The sequence below is a fragment of the Dama dama genome, chromosome 19, assembly GCF_033118175.1.
Source record: "Dama dama isolate Ldn47 chromosome 19, ASM3311817v1, whole genome shotgun sequence".
NCBI lineage: Eukaryota > Metazoa > Chordata > Mammalia > Artiodactyla > Cervidae > Dama > Dama dama.
In genome coordinates, this window is record NC_083699.1 from 50,513,054 (window position 1) to 50,540,140 (window position 27,087).

Consider the following 27,087-nt stretch of genomic DNA (forward strand, 5'->3'; position numbering starts at 1 on the left):
AATTTTTTCACTCTCCTCTTTCACTTTCATCAAGAGGCTTTTTAGTTCCTCTTCACTTTCTGCCATAAGTGTGGTATCATCTGCATATCTGAGGTTATTGATATTTCTCCCGGCCATCTTGATTCCAGCTTGTGCTTCTTCCAGTCCAGCGTCTCTCATGATGTACTCTGCATATAAGTTAAATAAGCAGGGTGACAATATACAGCCTTGACGTACTCCTTTTCCTATTTGGAATCAGTCCGTTGTTCCATGTCCAGTTCTAACTGTTGCTTCCTGACTAGTCATTAGGGAAATGCAAATCAAAACCACATTGAGATATCACCTCAAACCTGTTAGCATGGCTGTTACCAAAAAGACCAGTTCAGTCACTCAGTCGTGTTTATGTCCAGCTCTTTGCGACCCCATGGACTGCAGCACACCAAGCTTCCCTGTCTATCACCAACTCCTAGAGCTTGCTCAAACTCATATCCATTGAGTTGGTGATGCCATCCAACCATCTCATCCTCTGTCATCCCCTTCTCCTCCTGCCTTCCATCTTTCCCAGCATCAGGGTCTTTTCTAATGAGTCATTTCTTTGCATCAGGTGGCCAAAGTATTGGAATGTCAGCTCCAGCATCAGTCCTTCCAATGAGTTTTCAGAATTGATTTCTTTTAGGATTGACTGATTTGATCTTCTTACAGTCCAAGGGACTCTCAAGAGTCTTCTCCAACTAAAAAAGACAAGAAGTAGTAAATGCTGGTGAGGGTATGGAGGAGAGGGAACTCTTGTACACTTGTTGGTGGGAATGTAAATTGGTTTAGCCATTATGGGAAACAATATGGAGTTTCCTCAAAAAGTTAAAAATGGAACTACCGTATGACCCAGTAATCCTACTTCTGGGTATTTATCTAAAGGAAATGGACTCAGTATCTGGAAGAGATACCTGCATTCTCTTGTTCACTGCAGCATTATTCACCATAAGTCAAACCAAGATTGTGAAACAACCTAAGTGTTGGTTGATGGATAAATGAATAAAGCAAATTGGACACACAGAGTGGGATAGTATTTAGCCATTAAAAGGAGGGAAATCCTTCCATTTGTGACAATATAGATGAAATTGGAGGACATTATGCAAGGTGAAATAAGCTAGACAAAGATTCGTAGAGGTATTCCCCAATTTTTGAAAGCTTCCTTTACGCCACTTCCCTCTATGAAAGAACTACATTAGTACCTGTTTTTGCTAACTGCAGGATATCCTAAGAGAATTTTTGCTTGTATAAAAAGTGAAAATAGCCCATGTTTGTTTTTCAGTGAACTGTTCAAGAGTCAGAACACACCCTGAGCAGTGAAAGTGGAAACAAGCTCCAACCCCGGGAACTGCACTCAGCATCTCAGCATCAAGCTGCTTTGAACTTTGTCTGTGAACATCTGTGCGTTATCTCAATTTATTTTGTGCATCTGTTAGCAAGATGTGTTCTTAAGGTAATTGCTTTTTTTGCTTTATGCTTACTAAAGGTTTCATAGAAATGTTCTACTTTGAAAAAGTGGGGGAAACCTGTACTGTATGACCTTAATTATATGTGGAATCTAAAAAAGTCAAACTCATAGAACCAGAGAATCTTGGTTGCCAGTGGATGGTGGGGAGGGGGACTGTGTGGGAAAATGGGGAGATGTTGATCAAAGGGTACAAACTTTCAGTTATAAAGTGAATAAATTCTGGAGACCTGATGTGTAACCTGACTCTAGCTAAGGTACAGTGATTGTAAATAATAATATTGTATTATACGGACTTCCCTGGGGCTCCATTGACTGGGACTCCAGGCTCCCAATGCAGGGGGCCCAAGTTTGATACCTGGTCAGGGAACTAGATCCCACCTGCCACAAATAAGAGTTCACATGCCACAATTAAAGATCCCAAGTGCTGCAGCTAACACCTGGCTTGGCCAAATAAATATTAAAAAATAATAATGCTGTATTATATACTTGAAATTAGCTAATTTAAATAGATCTTAAATGTTCTTACCACAGACAAACATGCATGGTAACTATGTGAGGTGACAGATGTGTTAATTGTTTGTGGTTGTATTTTCACAATGTGTACATATATCAAACCATCATGTTGTATAGTCCCCCAAAATAAGCTGGAGGCATCTTTCTTTTTTAGGCCCTTTTCTTTTTTGGCTATACTGTTAACCTGATATTCTGGAACTAGTCTGAGTTCCCCGTAAAGCCCATCACCATGGCTCTGTGCCTGTTAGAACATGGGTCTATTTGCAGCAAGCCATGTATACGTTCTTCCTTGTCCTGTCCCATAGCTCAGAAGGCCCAGCTTTTTCATCCTACCTCACAGGGAAGAGTAACAGAGCCTTATAGCCATTCTAACATATGAGGTGTTGTCACTTGCATATCTGGTTTCTTTAAATTGTACCCCAGTTTGCAAGCATGTACTAAGAGAGATGATTGTTTCTTCTAATCTTCTTGGCTTCAAGTACCCTTGACATTCATCTGGGCTTTTGCAGCTCTACTTTGATAATTTGGTTTCTAGACTCAGGTCTGCTTTGACGCTTGGATCACTCACTGAGGCTTGAGCTATTAAACTGGCAATAGAGGAGTCTAGATTCCGTCAATCATTCTGGTCCCAAGTCCCTCCCTGGTGAGCCACGTTCCACTCCCACCACAGTATCCCAACACCATAACCCCATTTCAAATGGAGCTTTGCCCAGAGGTCCAGTAATAGTGAAACTCTTCTTTTTTTCATTATAAGTCTGCCTGCATGTAACCAGCTCTATCTGAAACAACTATATCGTGAACATAATTTCATTGTGTATTTGAAGACCCTGCTAAGTATCTGTCCCATCATATTCAGTCTTCTAAAGTCAGCTGATACCTTTCTTATAAGAGGACTTCTGGATCCCTTAAGAACCTTTTACCTTTTTTAAAAGCAGAGCTTTCCGGTGTTTTGCATTCCGACTAAAGCTGTTGCTCAGAGCCATACATGGAATTTGAATTTTGTCAGGTGCTTTTTTTGTTGTTGCATCTAATGAAATGATCATCTAGGTTTTTTTCGTCTAGCCAGTTGATTAATAAATTACACTGATTGATTTTCAAATGTTGAACCAACCCTACATTTCTAAGGATAAACCTCACATGATAATGATGTATTTCTATATTTATGTAAGTATATATAGATATATATGTACATATACACACACACATATATTGTTGTTTAGTTGCTAAGTCATATCCAACTCTTTGCAACCCCATGGACTGTAGCCACCAGGCTCCTCTGTCCATGGGATTCTCCAGGCAAGAATACCAGAGTGGGTTGCCATTTCCTTTTCCAGAATGTTCCTGACCCAGGGACCGAACCCATGTCTCCTACATTGGCAGGCGGATTCTTTACCACTGAGCTACCAGGGAAGCCCATATATACATATATACATGTATAGATTTGAAGCTTTTCTTTTATTCTGATATTAGCATTTGATGCTATAAATTTCCTCCTAAACTTTAGCTACTTTAGCTGTATCTCCTCAAATTTGATGTATTGTGCTTTCACATCATTCAATTTGAAGTGTTTCCAAATATCCTTGTGACTTCCTCTTTGATTTATGGGTCATTCAGAAGTGTGGTGTTTAGTCTCCAAATATTTGAGGGCTTTTTCAGGTATCTTCTTGTTATTAACTTCTAATTTAATTTCATTATGCTCACAGAACATTTCTATATAATTTCATTTCTTTTAAATTGATTCAGTTCTGCTTGGTGGCCTAGAATATGGCTTATCTTGGTAAATGCTTCAATGTGTACTTGAAAAGAATGTATATTCTGTCTTTTTAGGTGTGGTATCAATTCAGTCATGTAGGTTGATGGTGGTGTTCTGTTCTACCATATCTTTACTTATTTTCTGTATACTTTTTTTCTTTTAATCAGTTACTGAAAGAGGAGTGTTGAAGTATCCAAATACAGTTAGAGATTTACTTAGTTCTCCTTTCAGTTCTAAGAATTTTTGAATAATGTACTTTGGGTCTCTGTTGTTAGATGCATACACATTTAGGAGCGTTGTAGTTAGTGAATTAACCTTTTCATCATGAAATTACTCTCTTTATCACTACTAATATTCCTTGTTCTGAAATCTACTTGTATGGTATTAATATAACCATTTTAGTTTTCTTTTAATTGGTGCTTGTAGCTCTGGGAGTTAGTGATGGACAGGGAAGCCTGGCATGCTGCAGTCCACAGGGTGGCGAAGAGTCAAACACAGCTGAGCGACTGAATTGAACTGCATTTTTAATATTTCCCTTTGGTTTTTAACCTATCCCTGTCTTTATAGTTAAAGTGGGCTTTTTGTAGACAGCATATAATTGAGTCTTGCTTTTTTATCTAATCTGATAATCTTTAATTGGCATGACTAGGCTATTGGTATTTAATATAATTATTGATATACTTGAATTTAAATATGCCATGCAGTTGTTTCATTTGTTCTATCTTTTCTTTGTTCCTTTATCTTTCTCTGCCTGCCTTTGGATTAGCTGAGAATTTTAATTATTTATTTTTATCTCCATTAACTTAATGATTATACATCCTAAAAATTTTTTTAAGTGTCTGCTCTAGTACAATATACATCTTTAATCACAGTCTACCTTCAAATAATATTATACCACTTATTGTATAAAAGTCTTAAAACATTATACTCTAAGTTCTTCCCTCTCAACTTTTGTATTATTGTCATATATTTTTCTTTTATGTATCCTATGTATCTATAGTATATTACTATTATTTTAACTTTAAACAATTATCTTTTAGAGTAACTTAATTTTTTTTAAAAAGTCTTTTCTATTTACTTCATTTTAACCATTTCTAGAGATCTTAGTTTGTTTAGAATCAACTTCTTTTTAGTATATTCCTTCTGTCTGAAGAACTTAACAGTTCTTGAAGGACAAGTCTGTTTATAATGAATTCTCTCAGGTTTTCATTTATTTTTAACAGTTTTTATTTTTCCTTTACTTTTGAGAGAGAGTTTAATGGGTGCAGAATTCTGGGTTAAAAGTTTTTTCTTTTAGTATTCCTAAGTTGTCATTTTGTTGTTTACTGATTTGCATTGTTTCAGATGAGAAGTGTACTTGGAAACTTAACTCTCATCCTGTGTAAATAGTATGTTTCTCCTTTTCCCCAACTGCCTTTAAGATTTTCTCTTTATCTTTTATTTTCAGCAGTTGGAATATGTTATGTCTAGATGTGTTTGATTGTTTTTATTTGGTATTTGTACTGCTTGGAATTCTCTGAACCTTTTGGATCTGTATATTTCATTATTTTTGTAAAATTTTTAGGCATTATTTCTTCAGACATTTCTTTCATATCAGTATCTATTTCTTCTCTTTCTGGGATTCCAATTACACATGAAAGTGAAAGTGAAAGTCGTTCAGTAATGTCTGACTCAGCAGTCCCAAGGACTGTACAGTCCATGGAACTCTCCAGGCCAGAATGCTGGAGTGGGTAGCCGTTCCCTTCTCCGGGGGATCTTCCCAACCCAGGGGTTGAACCCAGGTCTATAGTCGACCAATTTGATTCTGTTTCATAACTCTTAGGTACTCTATTCTTCCCACCCTCTTTATTTCTTTGTGTTTCAATTTGTGTCATTTCTGCTAACCTATCTTCAAGATCGCTAATTTTGTTTCCTCTGTTGTGTTGAGTCTGCCAATGAGACTGTTGAAGCACCTTATCTTTCATCCATAGAAACAGAGAGTAGATTGGTGGCTGCCTAGAGCTGGGGGAATTTGAGAGGCTATGGGTAGTGACTGTGGATAGGTACAGGTGATAAAAATGTTCTAAGTGCTTTTTGGGTGATAAGTTCTTTTTGGGTGATAAAAATGTTCTAAGTGCATTGAGTTGATGGCTGTACAACTCTGTGACTGTACTCAAAAAAAACAAGCAAACATTGAATTGTTACTTCAAATGCATTAATGATATGGTATGTGAATTATATCTCAATAAAGCTATTATCGATGACGTAGAGGGGTGGGATGGGGGATGGGAGGAAGTTTCAAGAGGGAGGGGATATATGTATACATATCGCTGATTCACCTTGTTCTACAGCAGAAACTGGCACAACATTGTAAAGCAATTATCCTCCAGTTAAAAACTAATAAATGAAAAAACAGAAACCTTCATGCTTTAGGTTCAAAGTCTACATTGATATGAATCTGGCAGGAATCAGGGAGGGATTAAGACATCTTATTGATGGTGCTGAAGGACAGACAGAACAAAATGTAATTTTGAAGGAAATGTTACTGTAACTGAAACTAGCAGATGGATAGAGATTATATATATTATTTTATTCTGTGTTATATATCTGATTCTAAGTGTTGAAAACTGACTCTAAGTGTTCTTAGCTAGTCCATGTCTTTATCCTTTCGTGTGTTTTGCTAGTTCCTGTAGATAAAATGTGACTTACAGCTATTAGTCTTACAGCAAAAACTTCCAAGAGCGCTCATGGCTTTGAGTTTTCCCTAGTATTCAAGCTCCCCTCTGCTGTGTATCACAGGGGGTGTGACCTACCAGCTGCTGATCTTATATGGTGGTGTTACTCATCAACTTTAATAACCTCAGAGTTTCCACATTGCCTCCTCTGTTATAAAACAACTTATAAATAGGGCCCTAGTAGGTTCTCCAAATGGAGAATTTTAGTACAATTTCTCTGTAGGGGGTTCACTGCGAAACTCACAGGAATCATATAATGGCCTAACAGATGCTCCTTCTCTTTAGGGAAGGCACACATGTCCCTGAGGTGTTATATGTTTTTAGACACTTGGAAGTCTTCTAGATGGTTCTTGATGTGTTTAATATGGAATAATCCCCAAAATATATTAAGTGAAAAAATCAACATACAAAACAGATTGTGTAATATGCTATCATTTGTTTTTAAGAAAGAAAGTGGGGGGAAAGTGTATATGTACATATTTTTATACATGTCCCTAGAAGACACTGATGTCATGGCTGGCTCTGAGGGAAGGAAGTTGGAGCTGAGTACCTAGGAACAGGGGAGGGTGAAATACCTTTTATTGCATACCCTTTGAGTCTTTTGAATTTTGAATCATATAAATGTATTGGCTATTCAAAGAGAAGCACAAGTTTGATTAAAAGCAAAACCCTTCTATCCAGAAATAAATCCACAAACCTGTGGTCAATTTATCTAAAACATGGGAGGCAAGAATGCACACTGGAGAAATGAGAGTCTCTTCAGTAAGTGGTGCTGGGGAAATGGAACAGCTACATGTGAAAGAATGAGGTTAGAACATTTCCTCCCACCATATACAAAAATAAACTCAAAATGAATTAAAGAACTAAATATAAGACATGAAAACATAAAGGAAAGGAGAATGTAGACAGAATACTCTAACATAAATTGTGGCTGTATTTTGGCAGGAAATCTAGCTCCTAATGCAAAAGAAATAAAAGCAAAAATAAATAAAAGGGACCTAATTAAATTTAAAAGCTTTTGCATAGCAAAGGAAACCATCAACAAAACAAAAAGACAGTCTACTGAATGGAGAAAATATTTGCAAATGATGCAACCACCAAGGGGTTAACTTCTAAAATATATAAACATCTCATACAACTTAATATTTAAAAAAAAAATCCAAACAAGAAATGGGCAGAAGACTTGAATAGACATTTTTCCAAAGAAGACATATTGATGGCTAACAGGCACATGAAAATATGCTCAACATTGCTGTTTATTAGAGAAATACAAGTAAAAACAGCAATGAAATACCACCTCACACATGTTGAGTTGGCTATCATCAAAAAGTCTATAAATAACAAATGTTGCTGAAGATGTAGAGAAAAGGTAACCCTCATACCTTGTTGGTGAGAATGTAAATTGGTGCAGCCACTATGGAAAACAGTACAGAAGTTCCTCAAAAAACTAAAAATAGAACTATCATGTGATCCAACAATTCCACTCCTGGGTATATATCTGGAAAAATATAGTTTGAAAAGACACATGCACCCCAGTATTCATAGCAGCACTACTTATAATAGCTAAGATATGGAAGCAACTCAAGTGTCCATCAACAGATGAATGGATAAAGAAGGTGTGTAGATATATACAGTGGAATATTACTCTGCCATAAATAATGAAATTCTGCCATTTGCAATGACATGGATGGACCTAGAGAGTATTATGCTAGTGAAATAAGTCAGACAGAAAAAGACAAATACTGTACATCATCACTTATATGTAAAATATAAAAAGTGAAACAAATATGTATAGCAAAACAGAAACAGGCTTACCAGTATAGAAAACAACCTAGTGGATACCAATGTGGAGAGGAAGAGGGTGGGGCAAGAGAGAGGTACATCATTAAGAAATATAAACTGCTATGTATAAAATAGATGAGCAACAAGGATATATTATACAGCACAGGGAATTATAACCATTATTTTTATAATACCTTAACATGGAGTATAATCTATAAAAATACTAAATAACTATGCTGTATACCTAAAACTAATATAATGTCGTCAATCAACTATTCTTCAGTTTAAAGAAAAAATCCTCCTAGGATGGTTAATCTGACTTGAGACTTAAATTGACCCTTGGTAATTCGCTCATTTCTCTTCACTTAGGTCTTCCTTCTTAGACCCTCCACCTTGGGTAATTGGCCTGCAACAGATATGTTGCAACATCCCCCTCCCTCTCAGAGTCTAATAGGGACTCTGCACAGGGGTGAGACAGCATTTCTAAGATATCTCTGGTGACCAATTGCCATGGTTAGCCCTAAACCTTCTAGATTGGTGGTTCTCAAACTTGAGCCTGATTCAGACTCACCTGGAGGGTTTGTTAAAACACACCTGGCTGGACCCACTTTCAGAGTTTCTTGTCTTCAGTAGGTAGTAGTGTCAACAAGTTCCCAGGTGATGCTAGTTGGGGAACACACTTTGAAAATCAGTGCTCTCGACTAGATTCTCCTGTGATGTGTTGATGTGCAGTTTTGGTGTCCCAGTTGTATCCTCGCTTAGCCATATGAAAAAATGAAAAGCAGGAGAGGTCTGTCCCTTTCCACAGGCATCCTTATAGCTCCCCATCTTCCAGCTGTCTCCCCAGTTAACAATATTTATCTGGCTCCAACCCCCTCATAGGATGGTCTTCATGTCACCACCAGCAAGACTGACACATCAGAAGCCTGCATGCCCCTTCATCTGTAGTCCCAGAGCAGACATTCTTGTAATCTTTGCTGTCAGCTCTCTGAAGATTTCATTGGTATTTAAGGCATTAGAAGAGTCATGCTAATTACTGATTCCTCTTCCAGTGTTTCTCAATGGGGCACCATTAGCATTTTAGATGAAATAATTCTTTATCATGAGTATTCTGTTTAATGTAGGATATTAGCATCCTTGCCTGCCCTCCCCCCATCATTATAGTAGTTAATAATCCCACCACATTTCCTAGTGCGCCTCCACCTCAAACCTTCTTCTTCGTTTCTTCCCTGAATTAAAAATGGTGAGGTGCCCTGAGAACCACTGTGTCATTTTTTTTTTAAATTTGTCATTGCTGTATTGCTTGCACACAGAGATAATGCAGAGGAACAGAGAGGCCTGGCATGCTGCAGTCCACGGGGTTGCAAAGAGTCAGACATGATTGGGCGACTGAACCACAACAGTAACAATGTCATTGACACTTTATTTTTTTTTCAGCTTTTTATTTTGTATTGGGGTATAGCCAATTAACAATGTTGTAATAGATTCAGGTGAATAGTGAAGTGACCCAGCCATACTTATACATGTATCCATTGTCCTCTAAACTCCCTTCCCATCCAGGCTGCCACACAACTTTGAGCAAAATTCCATGTGCTAAACAGTAGGTCCTAATGTATGTGTCCATTGCAAATCCCCTAACTATTCCTTCTCTACCCGCTGCTCCCTGCCCTGGGCAACCATAAATTTGGAGAACTACTGTGTTTTGTATTAAGCTTCCAGACCCTTGCCCAAACTATGTTGCTTTAGCTCCCTGCAAAAATCTCAAATCATGTTTTAATATTTCCTTGCTTTCATAAGTGTTGATATTTAAAAGGGGCCAAATAGTGAGTGTTTCTTTCTGAAAAGCCTATGGGTAGGGAACTTCCCTCAGAGAAGGCAATGGCACCCCACTCCAGTACTCTTGCCTGAAAAATCCCATGGACGGAGAAGCCTGGTAGGCTGCAGTCCATGGGGTCTCGAAGGGTTGGACTTTTCACTTTCATACATTGGAGAAGGAAATGGCAACCCACTCCAGTGTTCTTGCCTGGAGAATCCCAGGGACAGCAGAGCCTGGTGGGCTGCCGTCTATGGGGTCGCACAGAGTCGGACACAATTGAAGTGACTTAACAGCAGAAGCAGCAGGGAACTTCCTTGGTAGTCCAGTGGCTAAAACTCCGAGCTTTCAACAGGAGGCCCAGGTTCGATCCTTAGTCAAAGAACTAAATCCCGCATGCTGCAACTAAGACCCAGCGTGCATGTGTGCAAATTCACTTCAGTCATGTCCGACTTTGTGCAACCCTATGGACAAGCCTATCAGGCTCCTTGCCAAATAAATGAACATTTTTTTTACAAGTCTATAGGTAGAATTGTCCCCTCTCTGCAGAGACTAGCACTGGAAGGTCCAGTTTCTTGATGAAGTACCTTTGCGTCCTCATAGCAAGGAGAATTATGTGACCCATTCTATTTCCCTTTTTTACTGTGAGTGTCATGAAACTCAGGGATAGATGTAATGCTTGACAATTTTATATTTTCTTGTGAGTGACTCTGGGTCCTTTCAGAAACAATCCTTGGTAAGGTTGAGTTGTGAAAGGATTGTAGCTGGGAGTAGCCTAATCTGATGGGCAGAAGAATGAGCGTAGAATGGGCTCCTCTGGGCACAGGGTAGGATGATGTGGTCTGAGGCACAGGAGGAGGAGCAGGTGAGGAGGTGCCTCCTGCTGGCAGCCAGTGGAGGAGTGGCTGGTGAGGATGAGGTGTCAGGTGTGCTCTGGCTGGAGGTGGAGTCAAGGTCAAGTGGCAGGTGCCTGAGCCCTTTATCAAGGGTGGAGAATCCTTGAGGAGAGGGGCAGCAGATGGACCCAGCTTGCTTGGTTGAGGGAAGTTCTGCTGGGACTGACTGGCTTAGGCCATAAGAGACACAGAAACTATTACTTATAGAAATGCTGTCCTGCCTCAGCTCCCACCTGGTCCTGAGGACCACACAGCTTACCAGGAGCATGTGGGTTCAGATGGGGCCAGCACTCTTGGCATCAGCTTTCTGCTGAAGCTGCCTGTGCAGGTGGGAAAGAAGATCTAGCCACAGGACTGTAACAATGTGGGGATTCTACCCCTTCCCACCCCTCCTTGGAGGGTCCAGTCACTCCCATTTCCACTTCAAAGTACACCCAAAGTTGAGGGTGGGGCGCCACCCTAGACTGAATGTCCACCCTCTAGATCTCCTGTGTGATGAAGGGATGTATAAGGACTTTTCCACCTGAAAGTACTTTCTCTGCTTAAATTCCACCATGAGTATTTGACTTCCTTTGAGTTTACAAAAACTGCTACTAATAGGGCTTCCCAGGTAGCAGTGGTAAAGAACCTGCCTGCCACCGCAGGAGATTTAGTAGATGCAGCTTTGATCCCTAGGTTGGGAAGATCCTCTGGAGTTGGAAATGGCAACCCAGTCCAGTATTCTTGCCTGGAGAATCCCATGAACAGAGGAGCCTGGCGGGCTACAGTCCATAGGGTTGCACAAGAGTCGGACACTAATGCAGCGACCTGGCACAGCTTTACTGATGCACCTTCTAGAAGAGCAGCACATGAAGGGCTCAGAGGTCAGTCATTTGTTCCTGTGATACAATGGATTTACTGCATGTTCTAGGTATTTGTTTCTCTCTTAAGCAATATATGAAGTTTGCTGCTGGTGGGAAACAGGTTTCTAAAATGCGGAGAAGGGGTAAATTTCAGCCTGGGTTAGGCTGAGGGGTATGCCATGGGGGCTGCCTGCCTGTGGCTTCTGGAGGGCATGGATGTGGACTGGGTCCTAGGACTGTCAGGGGGTGGGGACTCACTCACTCCAGAGGACAGTCTTCTCCCAGTTGTGGGTACTTTCTCCCTGTCCTGTCAGTAACTTTTCCCCTGGTCATGTCCCTCCAAAGGCCCCAACAGCCTCCTGAGAGGCCTCCCGGGTAGCCTTCCTCCCCACGCCTGCCACGGCCTCTCCCAGACCCTGCAGCCGCTTGGAGCTCCATCCTCCCTCCTGTTCCAGCGTCTGTCCTCTGTGGAGGAAGAAAGCACCTCGTTCTGGTTCTCCTCGTAACTATTGTTCCTGAACTCTAAACCCATAACCCCCACACACAGTCATAAAAGCAACTATTGTTGTCCTTGGGATGTTTCCACCAGCCACTCTGCTGATGGGCTCCTCCCGGCCGGCCGCTCCCTCTCCCTTTGGCGTGTCTGTCCCTGACTCAGCTTTTCCTGTGCTCCTTTCTGCCAGGCACTGCCCAGGGGGCTGCCAAATCGGCTGCCCCTGCTAGAGTTCAGAACTCTTCAGGGCTCCCCAGCGAGGCAGCCCTCCAGGACTTCTTCCCTTGTCCTTCCAGCCCAGTTGCCACAACAAACAGCAGAGCCGCCTGTTGGTGAGTGTGCAGTTTATGCTGTTGACTCCTCCCCCTCAGCCCACCCTGAGGAGCTGCCGAGAGGGGAACTATGTGCCTTCCTGGGCAGCCAGGAGGGACCACTGCCCCCAAGGTGAGATGACACCTGGCCAGGTGCCCAGGCAGGTGGCAGGCGAGGGGGAAGTCAGGGTGCTTTAGCACTATCTATTGACCATGGCTTAGCTGGTCAGAATTCTAGAACTGGTCAGGTTGGTGGGAGCCAAGATTGATTAAATGTCCTGGGTGCCCTGGCCTCTACTCTGCTCTTCATGCTTCCAAACTGTGGTGCTCCATCTTCCAAACTGCCCCAGACTTCCTCCTCCACTGCTCCAGGAGGCTGCTGTGATGCGCTCCCCATTTGGTTTTGATTTCCCCTTTGACTCTCTGGTTCTTTGGCAGGCTGTGCTTGTTGGGGTTGGAGCGCAGGTAGAATTCTGTGTTAATGTGGACCCAGGTATTCTAGGTCCTGAGCAAGGGCACCCATGACCGTGCTGCACAGGCGTGGCCATCTCCAGTCTGCTCAGTGAGCAGTCCTGTGTGAGGGCAACAGAGAGTGTTTAGATGGTGCCTTCTTTGGACACCTGTACAATGGTGAATAATTCAAATAATATTCTGAAATATATTTCTCAGTAATATTTCAAACATGTAGGTGAACTTTGGGGATTTCCCCTGTGTGATTTGAGAGGTGAATGGATTCATTGCTTTCTGCAGCCAGTGAGGGAGATGGGTTTTTCCATTGCCACCATGCTGACCATCAGGCTTACAAGTACTTCAGGGGTCCTCAGCCAGTGTCGGCCTGGGACCACCCATTTGCTCTCTGTGCAAAGGAGGCTGATGGAGCCTTTAACCAATTATGGTGAAGCAAAGAGTGTGAGAAGGAAGAGGAGGAAAAAGAGGAATTAGTGAAAGGAAGCGAGGCCTGTGATTTTATAGCACTGATTGTTTCCCCCACCCCCATGATTCTAAAGCTGCTTTGAACTATGGCCCCATCACTGAAGTGAGAGAATAGCCTCTTAGAACACTTGGAAAGACAACAACAACAACAAAAAGTATGTAGGTGCTGGTCTTTTGTTAATAAAACAAATCTCAAAACTTTAAAGGAATTTTTAAAAAAATGACGATGAGGTTGGACTCTAAATTGGCTGATAAAAAAAAAAAAGTAGTGGTGTCCTATCTCTGCCTGAAGGAAAATACGGAACCTGCAGGTGAAATGGGAGGCCTTATTTTAGGATTCAGGGGGGGCTGGATCAAAGAGAATACTCTGTATGTCTGAGCATGGCTCTCTTGGCAGGGAAAGCCTTAAAGCCATGACTTTGTGAAGTCGCAGAGGCAGAAGATCAAAGGAGGGAGAAATTAATGCAAGTCCTTTTATTTAAAGGCAGGCTTGCCTCAGCTCAAATAGGGCTGAAGGTAGAGCCACGGGGGCTGAGGAGTGGGCTGTGCACGAAGTCTTTTCTGTGGAGTTATCAGCTTTCTGCTCCAGACAGGGAAGTTTGCAATGACGAAAAGAGGACAAACTTCTGTAGAACACCCACACCTAGAGTGGAAGGGACTGCAGAAACCATCCAGTACTCTCTTCCCTCCTTGATGAGGAAGGACCTCACAAATACAGCTGTGAACCTGGTCAGTGCCGAGCACCCAGAACCTGGTGCTCTCCTCCTGGGTCCCTTAAAGTCTGAGACGCTGGGCCCCTCACAGATGATGCACTGACCTTTAGCAAACATTTTCTGATAGACTTCTTAAAAGGGGGAATAATCTTTTTTTTTTTTTAATTGAAGTATAGTTGATTTACAAAGCTGTGTTAGTTACAGGTGTAGAGGAAAGTCATTCAGTTATGCGTTTATATATACATTATGTATGTATGTGTATTCTTTTTCTGATTCTTTTCCATTATAGGTTATTACAAGATATTGACTGTAGTTCCCTGTTCTATACAGTAGGACCTTGTTGTTTATTTTGTATATAATAGTATATATCTTTTAATCATAAGCTCCTAAGTTATCCCCCCTTCCTCTTTTGTAACCCTAAGTTTATATGAGTTTGTTTCTGAAAGTCCATTTGTATCATTTTTCGCATTCTACATATAAGTGATGTCATATGGTATTTGTCTTTCTCCGTCCAACTCTCTTCACTTTCTCTAGATTCATCCATGTTCTGGAAATGACACTATTTCATTTTTTCTTTTTTAAATTTTTAAATATTTATTTATTTATTTGGCTGTGCCAGGTCTTAGTTACAGCACACAGGATCTTCACTTTGTTGCAACATGCAGGATCTTTTTTTAGTTGTGGCATGTAGCATCTAGTTCCCTGACCGGGGATCAAACCCAGGCCCCCTGCACTGGGAGCCCACAGTCTTAGCCACTGGACCACCAGGGAAGTCCCTATTTCATTCTTTCGTATGGCTGAGTAATATTCCATTGACTGGGTTCCATTGATCTGTACCTGTGGGGGTAACCAGATGTGAAGGTCTGACCATCTCTGACTGAGGACAGTGTCTGTTGTGGAACAGCCTCAAAACCCCTAAGGGCTGGGCACACTAGGAGATAATCTGTGTAGGGAGAGAGATGCTGGGATCTGGGATAAGATTTGGATCCTGTCCTGTTTCTTACACAGACATAGTAGAAACAGAGGACCTGTCAGATCATAGGAGAGCTTAGAAGCAGTTTCTGGTTGGGGCACTGTGAAAGCTTTGAAGAGATGGGCGGCCACACTGAGGAGGCAGGACCAGAAGTTTAGAGCCTTCTACAACACAAGGGAGACTCTGGGTGTGGGATGAGAGTTTAATGTGGTAACAAGACTACAAGGCAAGCATCCATCCCATGGAGTTATTCTGGGAACATATTAATAATTGCTAAACTTTTCTGGGTGATCCCTGATCACGGGGCCTGATAAAGCCCATGCTGACTGCTGAAACGCTGTTAAGATAAAAGCTGCTTTTATTCATTTGATGTCCATTAAGCCATCACAGATTAATTACTTTTTCAAAATAAAGAAAACTATGCCACAGTTCTTCAAGTAACTTATGACCAGATGTTGAGGTCTTGGTCACATGCTTAAAAATATTGTAAGAAATCTTCAGACAGTAAAATCTAAAAATAAAACTCCCCAAATTAAAAAAGATGAATAAGAGAAAAGTTCAAGAGATTTATTGGCTTCCTTATTTTTTTTATTTTTGAAAAGAATCACGGTATAATTTAATGCCAGATGCTGAGACCTAGATATACCCAGTTTTGTGGCAGAGAGGGAGGGTGCATATAAGATGCAAGAAAGTATCCAAGAGAGAAAATGATGAAAATTACTGGTCACTTATCTGCTTGGGGGTTTACAGTGTTGCCAGTTTTAGGCCAGATTTCCCAGCAGCCCGTGGGTGTTCTTATCTCTTCTTTCTAACCACACCAGTTGGCGTCCTGCTGACCTTCAGCTGTGTCACATCCCACAGGTTACACATCCCCACGTTTTAGAGGCAGAGGGGAGTTAGCGTGAGAGGCCCACTCAGTGCTCTCAGTAAAGGGGGAGGGGAGATTGGAGAGCATCCTAGGATGATGGTAGGACTTGCTGTGCTCTTGACCACAGATTGAATGAAGGTAGAAGCTTGTCAGGAATTTTATACAGTTCAAACTGGTGTCTGGTGCTACGGATGAGAATCTAGGTTTAGAAGGAGGGTCTGTCTGCACTGGTGGGAGAAGTGAGTGGAGCGGGAGGAGAGACCTTGGCCTGAATTTCAGGAAATGGCACTTGCAAAGGGGAACTTCAAGTTCAAAAGAAGCTTTAGAAGGACCTCAGTGAATGGAACTTTTGATTAAAATCAGGAAGATGAAAATAAAAATGAATAAATAAGGAAATAAATAAAAATTCTTCACTTAGAGTTCTTTTCAAAATCAGCTAAGTATGGACAGACTGTGATAGGGTTGATGACAGTTTAAGATCTTTACTGCAAGATCAGTGGGGGAGACATTTTGTCATTGTCTCTTCTCTAGGTTGTAGTCAATAACCGTGGAGGGTCTGAGATTTCACCAACTGGCAAGCTAGTTAATTAGCTGCCAAGGTTTCGTGAACCTTGGCGAGCTCTGTGAGTTAGGGACAGCACTTTATGATTCACAACAGTGACAGTGACCAAAGTACCAGCATTTCCTCTCACTAGTTCTTTGAGTTTCAGTCTCCATAGGCTGAAACCTGAACACATAATGGAGAGAAATTCTGAGCTTAGGGAACTAAAATCTTTTATAATGCACGGTAACAGTTGATCTGCAAAGAGTTCGACAGGAGTTGGCGACTGAACAACAACAAAGCCTGCCTGTGCTTTGCTCCAAAGGAAGACATTCTCTCTCCCAAGGTTATTTATGATACAAATATTCTTGAAAAAAGAAGTCTGGAGCGAAGGTAGTCAGTTCCTGTGCTTGCAGGATATGCGGAATGTGAGATGCCCAAGGGGACTGACTCTTAGATGCTGCATCTGTCCACAGGGGAAGGAAGCTAGTGTGTATGCGCTGCTTGTTGTGCACCCGGTGCTGACCAGGAGGCTTCTCACGCCTTACCTCATCAAAGCTCAGAGGTGGTACTGTTGTTTTATGAGTAAGAAAGCTGGCAAGTAATGGAGTATCAGCTGCAGGAATTTTTTTTTCTAATTTATTTATTTTATATTGGAGGATAATTGCTTTACAATGTTGTGTCAGTTTCTGCCATATAACAACATGAATCAGCCATAGGTATACATATGTTCCCTCCCTCTTGAACCTCTGCACTCCCCACTTCCCACCCCATCCCACCCCTCTAGGTTGTCATGGAGCACCAGGTTGAGCTCCTTGTGTTATACAACAACTTCCCATTAGCTATCTGTATTACATATAGTAATGCATACATTTCAATGCTACTGTTTTAATCCGTCCTATCCTCTCCTGCCCCCGCTGTGTCCGTAAATCTGTTCTCTATGTCTGAGTCTGTATTGCTGCCCTGTAAATAGGTCCATCAGTACCATTTTTCTAGATTCTATATTAATATGGATTAATTATGATATTTAATATTCATTAATATATGATATTTGTTTTTCTCTGACTTGCTTCAATCATCTGAAGGATTTATATATACATTGCAGACATTAAAAAAAAAATACTTATTTTGGTTGCACCAGATCTTAGTTGCATCAAACCTTAGATCTTCAGTTCAGTTCAGTTGCTCAGTCATGTCCAACTCTTTGCAACCCCATGAATCGCAGCACGCCAGGCCTCTCTGTCCATCACAAACTCCCAGAGTTTGCTCAAACTCATGCCCATCGAGTTGGTGATGCCATCCAACCATCTCATCCTCTGTAGTCCCCTTCTCCTCCTGCCCCCAATCTCTCCCAGCATCAGGGTCTTTTCCAAAGAGTCAACTCTTCGCATGAGTTGGCCAAAGTATTGGAGTTTCAGTTTCAGCATCAGTCCTTCCAGTGAACACCCAGGACTGATCTCCTTTAAGATGGACTGGTTTGATCTCCTTGCAGTCCAAGGGACTCTCAAGAGTCTTCTCCAACACCACAGTTCAAAAGCATCAATTTTTCAGTGCTCAGCTTTCTTCACAGTTCAACTCTCACATCCATACATGACCACTGGAAAAACCATAGCCTTGACTAGACAGACCTTTGTTGGCAAAGTAATGTCTCTGCTTTTTAATATGCCATCTAGGTTGGTCATCACTTTCCTTCCAAGGAGTAAGCATCTTTTAATTTCATGGCTGCAGTCACCATCTGCAGTGATTTTGGAGCCCCCAAAAATAAAGTCTGACACTGTTTCCACTGTCTCCCCCTCTATTTCCCATGAGGTGATGGGACCAGATGCCATGATCTTAGTTTTCTGAATGTTAAGCTTTAAGCCAACTTTTTCACTCTCCTCTTTCACTTTCATCAAGAGGCTCTTTAGTTCTTCTTCGCTTTCTGCCATAAGGGTGGTGTCATCTGCATATCTGAGGTTATTGATATTTCTCCTGGCAATCTTGATTCCAGCTTGTGTTTCCTCCAGCCCAGCATCTCTCATGATGTACTCTGCATATAAGTTAAATAAGCAGGGTGACAATATACAGCCTTGACGTACTCCTTTTCCTATTTGGAATCAGTCTGTTGTTCCATGTCCAGTTCTAACTATTGCTTCCTGACCTGCACACAGGTTTCTCAAGAGGCAGGTCAGGTGGTCTGGTATTCCCATCTCTTTCAGAATTTTCCACAGTTTATTGTGATCCACACAGTCGAAGGCTTTGGCATAGTCAATAAAGCAGAAATAGATGTTTTTCTGGAACTCTCTTGCTTTTTTCGATGATCCAGCAGATGTTGGCAATTTGATCTCTGGTTCCTCTGCCTTCTCTAAAACCAGCTTGAACATCTGGAAGTTCTCGGTTCATGTATTGCTGAAGCCTGGCTTGGAGAATTTTGAACATTACTTTACTAGCGTGTGAGATGAGTGCAATTGTGTGGTAGTTTGAGCATTCTTTGGGATTGCCTTTCTTAGGGATTGGAATGAAAACTGACCTTTTCCAGTCCTGTGGCCACTGCTGAGTTTTCCAAATTTGCTGGCATATTGAGTGCAGCACTTTCACAGCATCATCTTTCAGAATTTGAAATATCTTGACTGGAATTTCATCACATCCACTAGCTTTGTTCATAGTGATGCTTTCTAAGGCCCACTTGACTTCACATTCCAGGATGTCTGGCTCTAGGTGAGTGATCACACCATTGTGATTATCTGGATCATGAAAATCTTTTTTGTATAGTTCTTCTGTGTATTCTTGCCACCTTTTCTTAATATCTTCTGCTTCTGTTAGGTCCATACCATTTCTGTCCTTTATTGAGCCCATTTTTGCATGAAATGTTCCCTTGGTATCTCTAATTTTCTTGAAGAGATCTCTAGTCTTTCCCATTCTATTGTTTTCCTCTATTTCTTTGTATTGATCGCTGAGGAAGGCTTTCTTCTCTCTCCTGGTTAGTTGTGCTGAATCTTAGTGGGATCTTAGATATTCATTGCAGCATGTGGGAATTTTAGCTGTGGCATGCAAACTCTTAGGTGGGGCATGTGGGATCTAGTTCCCTGACCAGGAATCAAACCTGAGACCCTTGCATTGGTGCAGAGTCTTAACCAGTGGACCACCTGAGAAGTCCTTGCATACTTCTTAGAAGCTAAGCATGGTGCTAAGAAATAGCTGAGACTTTATTAGTTGCTTCTCAGCTGCCTTGCCAGGCACAGTTACAAGTTCTCCATGAATTGACTTATGCATTTCTCGTAACTAAGGTTATCAAGTGCTGCTGAGGAAGCTGTGAAGGAAATTGAGGCATGGGGAATAATGGGACCAAGGTTCAAATCTGTGGTTTATCCACTGTGCTCTTGTTTTCTTTCTTTGGTCCTCAGAGTAACACCAAGGGGGTCCTAGTCTAACTAACATGAGCCCAGAGGATGTGGGAGGGTTTGGAAACAACGGCAATTAGGGAGAGTTGAAGGAGTCCAGTGTATTTTGTCTGTAGAAGGATAAAGGATAAATTATTGTCTTCAGATATCTGTAGGTGTGTCTTGTACAAAGGTAGAGTTTATCTGACTCCAGGGAACAGAATTGGGTTCAGTTAGGGGAAGCCATATCATGGCTCAGCAGATTCTACTATACACAGTGACCAGAACTGCCTGCCCTGCCACCCTTTCCTGTCCCCTCTCTGAGAATTTTCCCCTGTCAGACATGCCCAGGGAAGGTTCCTGTGTGAGTGGGGTGGGGGAGTACTAACTTTGGGGAACCCCAGCCTGCCCTAAAGGGGCTGAAGGAGCTAGTCACAGCTGTATCCTTAGTCTTGTAGGTCCTGGCATTCTTATTAAGGGACTCACCTGGATTTTGACTAAGTCCTCCCTCCATCCCTAGTGGGTTTGGTTGCATTCCTGAAATCATCAGCCTCACGTCTCGGCCAGGTCCTGGCATTTGTCTGCAAACGTATCAGTCCCACTGTTGCCCAGTTTGAGACAGAACAGGGTTCTTCTACTGGATGGGAGGGTAACTTAGAAGATCTCCCTGGTCTCTTAACTGTGTGGTTTTGTGATTTACTCTTTCCTTGTCAAGCAAGGAAAAACTTTAAAAACCCACACTTTAAAAACCAAGTGGGACCAGCGGGTTGGGTCCAGCACTGCTCTGTAAGGACCCAGCTCTGGACCTGTGATCATACCCCTGGTCTTGGGCAGCTCCAGTCCTGAGTGGGGTGGGTCTGGTCCAGGGGCAGGTCTGGTCCAGCTGCAGGTCCAGGAGGAATTTGGAAAGACAGTGAAAAACAGGCAACTGGTTTAATGGCATCTGCTCCACTCAGCCAGAAACGTCTTCCATCAGAAGCTGCAGACACTGTAAATGTGGTCTCAATTAGCTTGTGCATATCTTTGCAATAATTAATTCTCATCAAAGGGTTTTAGAGAGTGATGTTTAGCCCAGTGTAAAGGGCATGATCGGGATCTGATCTCTGATCCTGAAATAATGTCTCTACTCTCCCAGATGTCAGGAGGAACTAAAAATATACTTAAAGCTCTGAGGAATTCTTGGTTTACTGGACCCATCTCCTTTTTCTATCAATCTCCCTCCAGAAAGCCAGAGAGCAAAGAAGTGAGCCCCAAAGCCTTAATTACCCAGTCTGCTGACATTATTTTATCTGCACTGCTGATATTAAATTTTACAGCATTGCATTTCAGTCACAGAGCTGTCACCCTCCCACAACTTCTGTAAGCATGGGCCTCTGTCCTGCTGCTTGTTGTGGCTAGTGTTCTGTTTTTACCCCATCCCACCCTCCTTTAGACTTCTTAAATTCCAAAGCTCTCTATGGCACCGGAAATTATCTGTCTGTGGAATGTCCATACTTTAGGAAAGTCCCTGAACTTGTATGTTTATCCCCTAGTTCCACTTCCCCCAACTCATTGTGGCCATTTGTGGTTGAGTTCTGGCATGCGCCTGTCATTGGAGAACCTGGATTGATCAGGGGCTTTTTGGCATGTTTCTATCACAGACATAAATAAAATTCTATCAGTTTCTATCATTAGCATGGGGAGAAGGAAGAGAAAGTCTGGCTAGTTTGTTTTTTTCTTCCTTCATATACAAATTTAATCCTCCCTGTTATATCTTTAACATTTCTGGCCCTTCAGATGTATCTTCAGTTTCAGTTTGGTGCTCTGGGCTGTGACCTTTCACCTGGTTTAATGTTTCCATAATCACGTATTCCCAGATGGCTCAGTGGTGAAAGAATCCGCCTGCCAGACATCAGAGACACGAGTTTGGTGTCTGGGTCAGGAAGATCCCCTAGAGGAGGAAATGGCAGCCCATTCCAATATTCTTGCCTTTTTACTGCTACAACTAGGTCACATTTGGGGCTTCCCTGGTGGCTCAGATGGTAAAGAATCTGCCTGCAATGTGGGAGGCCTGGGTTCTGTCCCTGGGTTGAGAAGATCTCCTGGAGAAGGGAACGGCTACCCACTCCATTGTTCTTGCCTGGAGAATTTCAGGGACAGAGGAGCCTGGCAGGCTGCAGTCCATGGGGTCTCAAAGAGTCGGACATGACTGAGTGACTTTCACAGGTCACATTTATTGAAGGCTTCTGGTGTGCCAAGGACTGTGCAGAGGGCTTCCATCTTCATAACCTCTTAAGGCAAGTCCTGTTACAGTCTTGCCCATTTCACAAGAGAGGGCACAGGCTGAGGGATGAAAGAATTTGCTGAAGATCCTACAGCAGAGCTGGAAGGAAGCCAAACATCATGGTCCCAGAGTTGGCTGATTTCACACCATTTTCAAACCACCTGCAGGCCCTCTGCTGTGCACACAAGTGTCCACATTAGTCCTCTGGGGATTGCAGTGTCTTTTAAAAACCCCTTCCTCAACAAGTGTTTGATAAGAAGTGTCTGTGCAGAACACCGCCACGGAGATACAATGATGTCCGAACCTGAGTGCTGTCGGAGGGTGGTGCGGAGACAGAGCCTCCATAGAGCTCATACTGGGCTGAGCAGGGGTGCTGTTTCAGGTCCTCTCAGACTCATGGTAGTGATACTGTAAGCTGGAGATGTCTGGGGACACTCCCTGGGCCGTGCTATTTGTGACGACCCCCACAAATATTTCCCCAACCAGAGCCAATGTTGTGACTAGACCAACCCTTGTGGTTCTTATTAAGATTGCGCCTCAGTAACAACCATCGGGGGACTTGGAAAATACAAGGCTTATTACTGACAGGTCTTGGAGGGTCCAAGACCTGTTGGGCCCACACAGAGAGAGGTGGGGGTGAGAGGAGAGAAGGAGAGAGAACTGGAGAGTGAGCAGACCTGGGGTTCTGTCTTTATGGGATTGAGGCGGGGATACCAAGGGTTTCGGGTGTATGCTCTTTATTGGTGAATTTAAAGCAAAAGAGTAGGAATTAAAGCACAGGAAGGGAAAAGCAGTCAGTCAAAGGTCAGTTATCTAGGTCGCCAGAGTTCTCGCTAAAAAAAAGGGGGGGGGGGGGCATGCGTGGGTGGGACGACCAGCTCTTTATCTAGTCCCATCGCTGGCAGTGTATTTATTCGAAATGGATTTCTTTGAAGTGGAGGCCTCAGCAATCAAAAGCTAAATGTCAGGCACTTAACATCACAATTGAAAAAGCTAATTGTCAGGCCCCTTTGTCCCTTGCATTTACAGCTTGTCTCCAGGATCTAGGGTAGCACCTGGCAGGTAGTGAGCTTTCAAAACATATGATGAATGAACTACTAAACAAAGCCACTGACAATTAATAAATGAAAGAATACATTAATTCCAAGAAAGTATGAAGGGCAAAAACTGAGATTAAAGGATGGCCTTTTAAATTATGTGCAATGAGCTATATGAAAAACTCCATGTATTGTCCTTATTTTCTGTATTTCATTATGGATTGGAAAGCTGGTCCTAGTCAGTACTCAGGAACCCATGTCATAAAATCCTGTTGGGACGGTCTTAGAGAAGAGGATGCCTGAAGGTGAGGGTAGAACTCGTCGGGTAGAAAAGGCTCAGAGGTATCTGGGGCTCCCTCACTATCAGGATTACAGAGGAGAGAGCAGAGGCCCAATGTTTTGCTTGATAACAGTAGTTATTTTGAACTTCATGACTCAGGTTTGGATCCTTCCCTGTCTTGCTCAATACTTGCCTCATTTCCCAAGCCTTGCCTTTCTTGGTCAGTTATCTAAGTGCACATCCCTTCCACTGTGCAGGAATCCCTGGACCTGGCTCATACCTTGTACCACATCAAGGAGCTCAAAGTTCAAATTGGGGTTGAGGAAGGAAAGCAAAATATTTGAGGAGCCATGAGTCACCCCAGGTGCTACATCAACAGAAATGAAGAGGACCTAGATTTGAGAGCCATAAAGATTTCTAACACTTTGACTCAGTAATCGATATTCTTGAAATATATCTTGAGGAAGTATGATCTAGGGTGAAGCAAAAGTTATGTTCTTGAAATTGTGACTTGTGACATTGTTTTAATGAAATTGGAAGCAACCTAAATGGAATATAAATAACAAGGGCATGATTGAATAATGGTGGTTCATCCACTTGATGGAATATAAAGTCATTAAAAAGGAGACTTAGGAAGAATGTTCTGTAACCAGGAAAAAGGTTGTGGTTTTGCTTGGATGAAAGTCTGAAGATGAAGGCAATGATAGTGTATATATATAATTTTTGGTTTTAAAAGTACATACATAGAAAGATACTGGAAAATGTATATAAAAAATGATAGTATTTATGTTAGAAAAAAAGTCATTTGCAACCCTACTTATAGCCAGACTATCAGCAAATACTATTTATTTATGAACAAGACAAAAGTGGATGGGACAAAAGAATTAGAGTGAGTTTAAAGTTCATGCAAAAAGTCAGCAACCAATGGAGAAGATGAGGAGAAAAGGGAACCCTCCTACACTGTTGGAAGGAATGGTAAAATTGATGTAGCCACATTGGAGAACAGTATGACGGTTACTTAAAAACCTAAAAATAGAGCTGCCATATGATCCAACAATCTCACTCCTGGACATATATCCAGAAAAGGCAAAAGCTCTAATTTGAAAAGATACATGCACCACATTATCCATAGCAACACTATTTACAATAGCCAAGACATGAAAACAACCCAAGCAATTGGCTAAAGAAGAGTGATATATATATATGTATATATATATATAAAAGACTATCACTCAACATTATTACTTCAAATAATGCCATTTGCAGTAATTTGGATGTACCTATTGTTGTTCAGTCACTTAGTCATGTCTGACTCTCTGCGACTGCATGGACTGTAGCATGCCAGGCTTCTTTGTCCTTCACCATCTCCCAGAATTTGCTCAAACTCATGTCCATTGAGTCGGTGATGCCATCCAACCAAACCATCTCATCCTCCATCATCCCCTTCTCCTCCTGCCTTCAATCTTTCCCAGCATCAGGGTCTTTTCTAATGAGTCAGCTCTTCTCATCAGCTGGCCAAAGTATTGGAACTTCAGCTTCATCATCAGTCCTTTCAGTGAATATTTAGGATTGATTTCCTTTAGAATTGACTGGTTGGATCTCCTTGCAGTCCAATGGACTCTCAAGAGTCTTCTCCAACACCACAGTTCAAAAGCATCAGTTCTTCAATGCTCAGCCTTCTTTATGGTCCAACTCTCACATCTATACATGACTACTGGAAAAATCATAGCTTTGACTAAATGGACCATTGTCAGCAAAGTAATGTCTCTGCTTTTTAATATTCTGTCTAGGTTTGTCATAGCTTTTCTTTCAGGGGGCAAGTGTTTTTTAATTTCATGGCTGCACTCACCATCCACAGTGATTTTGGAGGCCCCCCCAAATAAAGTCTGTCACTGTTTCCATTGTTTCCCCATCTATTTGCTGTGAAGTGATGGGACGAGAGGCTGTGATCTTCATTTTTTGAATATTGAGTTTTAAGCCAGCTTCTTCACTTTCACCTTCATCAAGAGGCTCTTTAGTTCCTCTTCACTTTCTGTCATAAGAATGGTGTCATCTGCATATCTGAGGTTATTGCTATTTCTCCCTGCAGTCTTGATTCCAGCTTGTACTTCATCCAGCCCAGCATTTTGCATGATGTACTCTGCATATAAGTTAAATAAGCAGGGTGACAATATACAGCCTTGATGTACTCCTTTCCAAATTTGGAACCAGTCTGTTGTTCTGTGTCCAGTTCTAACTGTTGCTTCTTGACCTGCATACAGATTTCTCAGGAGGTAAGGTGGTCTGGTATTCCCCTCTCTTGAAGAATCTCCCACAGTCTGTTAGGATCCACACAGTCAAAGGCTTTGAAGCAGAAGTACATATTCTTCTGAAATTCTCTTGCTTTTTCTATGATTCAACAGTTGTTGGCAATTTATCTCTGGTTCCTCTGCCTTTTCTAAATCCAGCTTGAATATCTGGAGGTTTTTGGTTCACGTACTGTTAAAGCCTGGCTTGGAGAATTTTGAGCATACTTTGCTAGCATGTGAAATGAATGCAATTGTGTGGTAGTTTGAACATTCTTTGGCATTACTCTTCTTTAGGATTGGAATGAAAACTGACCTTTTCCAGTCCTATTGCCACTGCTCAGTCTTCCAAATTTGCTGGCGTATTGAGTACAGCACTTTAACAACATCATCTTTTAGGGTTTGAAATAGCTCAGCTGGAATTCCATCATCTCCACTAGCTTTGTTCATAGTGATGCTTCCAAAGGCCCAGTTGACTTCACACTCTAAGATGTCTGACTCTGGGTGAATGATCATACCACCATGGTTATCTGAGTCATTAAGATTTTTTTGTATGGTTCTTCTGTGTGTTCTTGCCACCTCTTCTTAATATCTTCTGCTTCTGTTAGGTCCATACTGTTTCTGTCCTTTATTTTGCCCATCTTTGCATGAAATGTCCCCTTGGTATCTCTAATTTTTTGGAAAAGATCTCTAGTCTTTCCCATTCTATTGTTTTTCTCTATTTGTTTGAATTGTTCACTTGGGAAGGCTTTCTTATCTTTCCTTGCTATTCTTTGGAACTCTGCATTCAGATGGGTATATCTTTCCTTTTCTCCTTTGCCAATGGCTCAGATGGTGACCGGGGTTCCATCCCTGGGTCAGGAAGGGAATGGCAACCAACTCCATTGTTCTTGCCTGGAAAATTCCATGAACAGAGGAGCCTGGCAGGCTACAGTCCATGGGGTTGCAAAGACTTGAACACGACTGAGCGATTAACAATTTAAATTTAATAAATTCTCTTCTTTTCTCAGCTATTTGTAAGACCTCCTCAGACAACCATTTTGCCATTCTTTTTCTTGGGAATGGTTTTGATCACCGCCTCCTATACAATGTTATGATCTTTCATCCATAGTTCCTCAGGTACTCTGTCTATCAGATCTAATCCCTTGAATCTATTTGTCACTTTCACTGCGTAATTGTAAGTATGGACCTAGAGGATATCATACTAAGTGAGACAAGTCAGACAGAGAAAGACAAATATT

General features: G+C 41.9%; 1 protein-coding gene across 4 annotated transcripts in view; it reads left to right on the forward strand.

Moving 5' to 3' along the window:
• Positions 1-27,087, forward strand: part of MYLK (myosin light chain kinase) — a 280,134-nt gene that overhangs the window by 48,072 nt on the left and 204,975 nt on the right. For 2 of the 4 annotated variants that reach the window (XM_061166997.1, XM_061166994.1), the window contains exon 2: positions 1,292-1,462. The gene's annotated coding sequence lies outside the window, so the exon portion shown is untranslated. Of the gene's footprint in view, positions 1-1,291; positions 1,463-12,406; positions 12,616-27,087 lie in introns of those variants that run through there. The other 2 variants (XM_061166999.1, XM_061166996.1) reach the window with 2 other exon arrangements.